The sequence below is a fragment of the Stigmatopora argus genome, chromosome 13 (genome assembly GCF_051989625.1).
Source record: "Stigmatopora argus isolate UIUO_Sarg chromosome 13, RoL_Sarg_1.0, whole genome shotgun sequence".
Classification (NCBI taxonomy): domain Eukaryota; kingdom Metazoa; phylum Chordata; class Actinopteri; order Syngnathiformes; family Syngnathidae; genus Stigmatopora; species Stigmatopora argus.
In genome coordinates, this window is record NC_135399.1 from 16535793 (window position 1) to 16545451 (window position 9659).

The 9659-nt window shown below is 37.7% G+C and overlaps 1 long non-coding RNA gene across 1 annotated transcript in view; it reads right to left on the reverse strand.

Annotated features, from left to right (window-relative positions):
* Window positions 1–7404: 7404 nt before the first annotated feature.
* Window positions 7405–9659, reverse strand: part of LOC144087361 (uncharacterized) — a 7554-nt gene continuing 5299 nt past the window's right edge. Inside the window, exon 4 of the long non-coding RNA XR_013304709.1 lies at window positions 7405–9659. This exon is cut by the window's right edge and continues 507 nt beyond it. This is a non-coding gene — a long non-coding RNA (uncharacterized LOC144087361).

Consider the following 9659-nt stretch of genomic DNA (forward strand, 5'->3'; position numbering starts at 1 on the left):
TGAAGGCATACGAAGTATATAAGACAAAATATACACAGCAAATTGAAATGCTAAAACAGTATGTTCCTATTTCTACAACTAATAACGACTAGAGTGCAGGTTGGAATTTGGAAATAAACATTTTTCACAGTAGCACCCCAAATCTGTTTTTATCTGAAAGAAAGACGGTGTGTACTAGCCACAAAAATAGCCCCACACAACTCTCTGTTCTTGTTTTCCTGGGTTTTGGGTAAAAGTTGGCACTTTCAGTTCTTACACCCAAATATGCCACCACACACACCATTGTTTTGTGTGGAGAACATTTATGGAAAATGTATGTGAAAAGATTGCAGCTAAATTGGATAAATAAAATCTCCCTTCCGACTGTGTGCGTTTGGAACTGACAAATATTGACTAAAGATCAACGGAAATCCTCGTTGGATTCATTTCTCATGCAGATTTCTGTCGCAGTCATCAATGAAAGAATACTTTTTTTAATCACAACTCCAATTTTTTAATTCATTATGTAACTAACACGGATGACAGTAGAATCACGAGGGCTGTTTTGCATGAATTTTTTTTACCGACAATCTTTTAACGGACAGTTTCCATAAGTGTGCTAAAAAATGTCACATTGCGGCATAGTGCGCACTTTCCATTGACATATCCGTATCTAACCTACATTTTAAATGGGTAGAGACGGTAGCCTCGTAATTTAAAAAAATCCAAAACCGAATGGCTAACCACTCTATCAATTTAGTCCATGAATTGAAATAATTGGAAACCATTTGAATATTGCTCAACTTGCAGTGAAACATCAATTCAAATATGAAATCAACCCACCATGACTTTTCATCAAACCAGCACATGGTCTACTAGTGGTTAATCTATGAATCAAAAAAGTACAATCCAACCTTTTTTGCCGATGAAATTGTACCTTCAGTTTTGCATCGGTGTCTAAAACCCAATCCAAACCCCCAAACACACAAACAGAATTTTCCAATTCTTCAACGGTCACATTTTAATTTTCTGTTATTGCGTATAGACGGACCAAGCTGGGACAGTTTGATGACTCACTTCCCCCCCCAAAAAACATGAAACTAATAACTTGGCTCTTATCCTTCAGAGACACAAAAAAATGCAGACTTTGTAAGCTTTTCAGTCTTAAGCCATTCAGCTGTTTACCCAGAATTGCGCTGATGCCCACACATTCAGTACGCCGCCATCGTGCTTATTTTGGTATCATCTAGTCCACAATCCGTGTAGGGGGGCCCTGATGACCGCCCTGGCATTTCTGGTGATATTTTACGATGACATGCATCCACTTTTTTTAGCAATAATGCATGACATTTTTCTCATGTCTCATTTTTGTTGCACGGCTATCAAGTCATCCTATAGCCAATCTATCAAGGGCTTGACATTTACAAATCCAAATCAACACAATGCCTCAGTGTAAAAAAAGTGGGAGACAACAAAGTTTATTGATAAACAACACTGCGCCGCATAAAAGTCAGGAGGCCAATAAGAATCTCAATCCAGTTCACAGCGCCGTCTCTGTGTATACTTTTTACACTTACCTTTTTGTCCTGAATCTAAATTAAGGCCATAAAGTGGCTATTTCATTATAATTAAACCTCATGTTTGTTAGCTGATGATTGATCGCTGTTTATGGTCGTTAAATTGAATTTAATTGAATGCTTTTATTGTCATTATACGTGTAATGAGATTTCAAGCTTCACCACAAAGTGCACAAATAACAACAATAAACAATCAATATCAATCAATAAATAAGAAGTCACATAATAAGTAGTTAACAACATAAGTAGGGAAGTGTATACATAACAACAACAAACAGAGAAATAATCAATAAATAATAATAAATCATCATAATAATCATACAATTGGACAGATTTTCCTAAATTTTGTCAGCATTTTGAATGTGTGACCTCATCACTCAACCTCTATTTGTGATATTTATCCCCAAAAAGGGAAATAATTTTACTCAACAAATGACAGTAAACTACAGCCTATGAAAAAAAGATTTTGATTTAATATAATATTGCAGTAAAGTATTTTAAAAGCCACGTTTGAACAGACTATTTAGAAAATTCCATTCTTATTGTATTGATTTTTGGGGGCATTTCTTTAATTCCCACACTGTACCTGTAAATACTAGCTTGAGGCTAACGAGCACCAATCAATGACACAACGACAACGTAGGAATGCGATGCCTGCGAGGAATGAAACAAATAATGCCAGCAAAAGCTTCACATTCCTACCGTGACTTTCACCGCGACCTGGATGTCTGCTTCTCATTAACTCAAGCTTTTACATTTTTTTTTTTTCCGCTTATTGCCTTCTGCATCCAAACGACAGATTTAGTAAATGTTACCATCCAAACGCCCGTGATTATAACGAAAGACAGTGGTAATGGAGCGCTCGCCGTAGTTGCGCAATGACCTTGTTTGTAATACATCAAGATGACTTGAAACACTTGAGCCTTGTGCGCCAGTCTTTAGAATTCAGTAACAAAATAAACTGTCTGAGAGCATAAAAGCTATATCAAACGCAACGCCTGCTATCTAACATTCCACACGTTGCAGGTGGATCAATCACACAATGCGACTTTACACTCTAGTGCACATTGTATTTTTGTCATAATGGTAATCATTCACACCAAGATCATAGTTCACTTTCTAAAATACACTTTTGGCTGCGGGTCATTCTCACATTTTCCCAACCGCAAGATGATCTGTTTGCTTCACCGGTTTGTATTCACGCCGGTACAAAAAGATGTATACAACAAACGTTTTAAGTTTACTCTAGAATACGCCTGTCGTTGTCTACATTTACCATTTATACTCGAGAAACATAAAAAAATGCAAGAGTGTTCTAACACAAGGTGAATGTCAGGTACTACTGTATTTATTATACAGAAATACAGTAAGTCTAGAACAAGGGTGTCAGACTCGGGTTGGTTCGCGGGCCCGTTTAACGTCAACTCGATTTCATGTGGGCCGGACCATTTCAGATATAATATTTAGATTTTTTCAAATAAATGGATTAAAAGAACTGGATTAAATCCCTGAATATTATTTTTTTTATAGATCTAAAACAATGTTTATTTAGCTTTTTTTTTAAATATATTTTTAGATTTTACAAAATGATTTTTGAACTAAAAACACAGAAAAAATGGATTAAAAAATGACAATTATTGATTTAAAAGGGGGAAAATCAGGAAATTTAATATACATCTATACTCTTCATTTTAATTTGATCCTAAAATAGAAAGTCGGCACTCATGATTTACTTTCCCGGGCCACACAAAATAATGCTGTGGGCCAGATTTGGCCCCCGGGCCGCCACTTTGACACTGGTCTAGAAGATTGATTTTGAGTTTGATTTATTTAATAAGGGACAGCTCATAGTAATGCACATATTCATGTTAATGAACATAAATATGTAAGATTGTAGTTGAGGGCTAATTTCCAACTTGTGCAGATTGAAGTTAAACGATGAAGGTGCTTTAGCCGAATGCATTATTTTTGGAGGGAACTACACAGTCACCTCTAGAGCCAGCTCTTGTTGATGGGTTGGAATTTTTTTTGACAAAATCCTGCCGTGGAGGAGGAGCTTTGTGATGGAAGTCTACGTATCGTGCTAAGAATGTCTAGTTCCTCCTTCTTTACCAATAAATGCTGCTTTTAGTAACACTATCTGTGTATGGAATTATAGTTTTTTAAAAAGCCGTGGCTCATCTTGCGTTACCTATTTTGTCAAGTTGGTCAAATGTACTCCACTGAGCCCCAGGTAGCAAAAAATGTTTGCTGGATCAAAGTCGAAGCATCCAAACAGCATGTTTGCACTCGGCTAAACCGATCATTTTAACCGGCGGATCAAGCTAAGCCACTTGTGCGAGGGAAAGTAAATATTTTACGGGGACTTTTACTATGCTATGTTTGACTGAGTACTGCTCCAAGTTGCGTTTCTCTCAACTGCATGATCTACTGCATTTTTAAACACAGGGGGATCATTTTTCCTTGTTTTTCACCACATAAGTGGGATGGCTCGACTCTAAGTGCCGCCTGGCACGCCGACGTATGCCTGCACCGCAGGCAATAGCCCTCGGGGTAAATCTATTAGTTCCCACGTGTTCGTAACGGGGGAAAAGAAGAAATGCAACTTTATTGCTTCAAGCATGCGTTCAGCTGGAAGTACAATTTTTAGTCACTTCCATGCACTTGCGTGGCTTGTGAAGCAAGATTTTCTCTTGTTTTTATCTTGTGAAGAAACTGGCAGGCACAGAGAACTATGCATTTATTTACTAGAAAATGGGGACCCATCGTTTTAAACATCAATCATTATGGGCTCAGGGAGAAAGAAAGAGTGAGAAAAGAAAGGTATTTCGTGGGAAATGATTGGTTTGAAGATGTTTAACAAAAGCTCATCTGTTTACAATCACTCTTTTCACCTATAGCAGGGGTCGCTAACTATTTTAGAGCAAGGGTGTCAGACTCGGGTTGGTTCGCGGCCGCTTTAACGTCAACTTGATTTCACGTGGGCCGGACAATTTTAGATATAATATTTAGATTTTTTTTGATAAATGGATTAAAAGAACTGGATTAAAAGCCCTGAATATTCAGTTTTTTATAGATCTAAAACAATGTTTATTTGAGCTTTTTTTAAATATATTTTTAGATTTTACAAAATGATTTTTGAACTAAAAACACAGAAAAAAAGGATTAAAAAATGACAATTATTGATTTAAAAGGGGGAAAATCTGGACATTTAATATACATCTACACTCTTCATTTTAATTTGATCCTAAAACAGAAAGTCGGCACTCATGATTTACTTTCCCGGGCCACACAAAATGATGTGCCGGGCCAGATTTGGCCCCCGGGCCGCCACTTTGACACATGTGATTTAGAAGGAGAGAGACATGAAAAATTCATATTTTCAATTGTTATTTCTTGAGAGAAAAAAAAACAAAAAACACGGATGTGTGCATTTTTTAGTCATTTTACCACTTTTGAGGTAAACAAAAAGGATCTGAAATATTGGACAACATTGCTACGCTGTTGCTAATCAATGAGAATATGCATGAAGAAGAGTCTAATGAAACAAAAATATGATTAAAACGGCACTAGAGGCGATGTCAACGCCACGGCGCTGACGTGACACTCCTATTGGTGCGTTCGGGACTCCGTATTTTATCTCACAGGTTAGCGGAAAACCATATGCACCCATCAAAAGAGCCACACCTGGCTCCTGAGCCATAGGCTTCCTACCCCTGACCTATAGTATCGTACACGCGAGCATATCGTAACGTTTGAAGGCATATTTCTTGAATTAGATAAGGACATGTATCTGGCATGAGGGCATGACTTTGAAGTTGCACAACCTCAATGGATGAAAAATAAGTAGTTTAAAAGTAGAGGCGCTCGCTACTCACGCTCGGGAGAACACGTCTGCACATTAGGCACGAATCTTATCGCTGCTTTGACAAGTGCCTTTGAGTGATTACACACGCAAAGTTTTCTGATTAAACCAGCGTATAATATATGGGTAAAACAATCATGATGAAATGAAAATGGAAAATGTGTGCGGGCAGATAAGGCTTATTTAGACACACCCCCCCTCCCCGAACGCTTGTAAAAATCTTGATTCATGTTTTAAAGTACATTTGCGTATTAGCATGATGCCTGTGGGGTGAACAGGGCAAGCGTTCCGAAGCCAGATTGTTCCAAAAATAATAATAATAAAGTATTTGCACTCAGCTGAACTTCATTGTGAGTTGCCAGATTGAGGGGAAAATCCTTGTAAAATAAACGAATCTGAGGTTAAAGGTCACGAGCGGAGAGTATTTTGGCAAAGAAATTAAAACAAATATTCCTTAAAGGGAAATATGGCTCCAAACTATTTTATTTTGCCTTCTTTATAACGGTTTAACCGTTCACATGCCAGCATTGTGTGTGTAAATATACAGATGCTAAGTATGATAAACGATCCGTCCCATATTGATTTCTTCGTCACAAGGGTCATCTCGGCAAAGGATTGTGGGTATGAGTGACATCACATTCATCTCAAATTGCCAGTGTCATTTTATGTTTAAACATTTTTTCCTTCCTTATCTCTGTTCTAAGAAATATGTCACATTTCGATTATTGGAGCGACAAATATTCACATGAAGCTCATAGATCCCCTTTGTCTTTTACTTTGATATTCCTATTGAAGCATTTCATACTCTCGTAGCAAACAACGCGTATTGTTGACCAGCCGCCCTTTGTTGGGTCCATTGAGGCAGTCAAATTATTCTTTTTGAAGGTGAAACGCAGACAAATAGCTCCCCTCTCAGCTTGCCGCTGTCATTCTAACAGAGATTTCCTTTCATTGTGAATAAATGTATGAAATTATGCTATCGGGAGATTTGTTGTACGTAGGGTGAATAATGCTGTGTGCTTTGTTTTGCGATATTCTTTGTAAAGTTCAGATCTCGCCATAATTGCAACGTAGGTACTCTAATTCTAGAAAGTAATGGATAGGCCTGAAAAAAAAAATTCTAATCGCCCCCCCCAAAATCAAATTCTGTCAATTTGCTTCATTTTTGATAAACAACACAATATAAACAACCACAAGTGAATTGAATGCTCTGTACGGTACTCGGACGATTCGCCGACGGACGGTTGGCCGACGGACAGTTCGCCGAACATCCGTTCGGTGAAACGTCCATTCGGCGAACTGTCCGTTGGCCAAACGTCCGTCGGCCAAACGTCCGTCGGCCAAACGTCTTTCGGCGAATCGTCCGGTCACGCTTTGTATTGTCATTATACAAGTATAATGAGATTTAAAGATTCACCACCAATTGCACAAATACAACAACAAACAAACAAACAAATAATCAAGAAATAATAAATAAACTGAAAAATAAAGGTGAAAAAAAGAGGAAATGGTCCATCAATAATTCAGATATGGTGTATGTCAGATGTGACTGTAATATTTTTTTTCTGATCTATCTTGGCCATCAACACGTATTAGCCTGAATACACTAACCTTTTAAATGTTGTGATAAATGCCAGGAAATGATTCCCGTGAAACTAGCGGGTCAGAGATCTACGAAAATCACACTTTTATCATTCGCTACTTCATTAGAGAACTCAAATGTGCCAGACTGTTCTCACAGTCTGTACATTTTGTTATCAAGTCGGAAATGTAATTAAGCCGCAACACCATTTGAGATTGTGTCTTGTGCACTTCCAGGTAAGTTTTTATTCACCTTATGTATAGCTGGCATACTCAAATGATGACGAAATGACTGATCATCAAAGAGTAGTATTGGGGCTTTTATTTTGTTGACACCTTTCAAAACATTCCTGCGCAGTGCGTCAAGTGATAACGTCCAGATGGCGCACCGTGCTGGCGGGGAACTGATCTTATAAAGTTTGTAAAAACATACAAATGAAAAGTAATAGGTCCGCTCGGGACTCGTACTTTGCTGAATTTGTACTTTCAGGATTGTGTTACTAGAAAAGAGGAAAAAAAAATCACAACAATAAAACCGCTCGCGGGAAAATGGCACGCCTAACAAAAACAAGATGTTTGATTTGTTTTCAGTTGCCGGGTTCAAGCTTGGGCTATTCGTAAAAGATACTACCGGCTACATTCGCTAAAGTCCGCTGTCAAATAAATCAAACGGGATGTCAGGAATATCAATTTGTCTGTCGAGACGCAGATTATCTTCCTGTGCAATGTTTGCTTCATAGAAAAGCACCTTTCAGGCCCTAAAGCAGATTTAAAAAGGAGTCAAATGGTCTTCCCCAAAAATCCTCAATAACGATTATAAACATTCGTCAACAATTTCAAGTCAAAACATTCTAGTGAACTTTACAAACAGTTCTTTAATTGCCTTGATTTTTCCAATTTTTCAGGGCTAGCAATCATGTTCCTAGATCAGTTTAACCGCATGACTATTAAAACAGTCAGAAATACTCTAATATCCTAAATACAGATATATATTTTTTAAAACAACAACTCCAGGAATGTATCGATTGATACGTTCCAGAAACGAGCAGAAAAACGGTTTCAAACAACTGCAGGCTCGGCTCACAGATGAGACAAAAAGATAGGTCGCCAGCGCAAACACAGTCGTCTGTGGGCCAATGAAAGAGCGAGCAAATAACTTTGATGATAAGCATCTTTGGTCCAAAGTCAGAGATGACGTGGAGGCGTGCCGGATTTGCAGATTGACTTGTAAAGAAAACGCGTTTTGACAAAAGGGTTAAATATGATAAAAGGCTCCAAATCTTACGCATAGTCGATTGAACTTCAGTTTTAAGTAAAACAGATTCCGACTACGCTACGAACAAGACAGTATGGCTCATCATTATGCAAGAATATTCTTGCGTCTAATTAGGTTCCTGCCAAGGTCAAACTATTAAACAAGTGCCGGATTTAAGAGGAGGAGCCTATTTCGCTGTCCATCAGTTACGGCAATTAGTTAGTTGGATACTTCCTCGGCTCGGAAAACAAAGGACGGCTAGCTAGACATCATCCAAGCTGCCATCATTTAAAAAATTTTAAATCCTTCATGAAATAACACCAATGAGGACAATCAAGAGAAATGTTGTTAAATATTTTAACCCCCCAAAAAAGGATAAACGTTGAATTAATGATCATTTTATCTTCAGTGGATGTTTTAAGTATTTATGAAGATATCAAGCGGCGTCAACTGAGCCTGAAAGGATGCTCTTATTTGCAAAAAACAACAACTTTTTAATGGCTTCGCAAACTTGTTGAAGGATAAAGCAGCATTTTTCCATTTGTGTGAGGGCTTGCTTCATATTTTTAGGATTTTAGGATACTAAAAAGGTTTAGTTTGATCGTTGACCAGTTAATTTGTCTTGTGTTGTGACTGGCTGGTATCAGAAAATCTTTATTGTACATTTCCATGCAAAAAATTGATTTTGAGGAAATGTTCTTGTTGGATTTGAATGATTCGAGTCATGTTTTTAATTGGACTTCATGTTTGTGGACTTGCTACACGGATAACTTCCCTCATAATTTTCCGACAACGGAAAGCAATTAGGCATATATTTAATAAAATCTTTTTTTTAAACTCGACTTTTTTTAACCAGAGACAGATGTTCAACACTTCAAATGCCCCGTGACTTACACATGAATCAAATATAAAAACAACGGAGCTGATTCCTTTTTTCAATTACAAAAGGAAATTGAATTTGCGTGGAAAGAAAAGTACCGACCAAAAATGCCCTGCGAATACGTTAACACGCCAAAATCGACAACATATTTACCCTCACATAACACTTAACTATATGTTAACCACACTCACCTAACACTTAACTATATGTTAACCACACTCACGTAACACTTCCCTATATGTTAACCACATATGAAGTATTCTGCAAATGTTTGTGTGTGCGTGTGTGTGTGAGTTGCAAAGCCTGTGTCCCTAAGCACCCGCAGCTGGAACCAATCAGAACTGCCGTTTCTGTGAAATTATTCGGGTGAAGCAAACATCAGTCAAAAGACTCATTTGTCTACAGCTAACTTTGACTTTTTCTTACTTGGCATCATGAGGTTAACGGTCTTTTAACCCTGACTGGCCTGAACAGATAGTCTTTTGTTTTCTTTTCTAAAGGGCTTTTCCATGCACATGATTT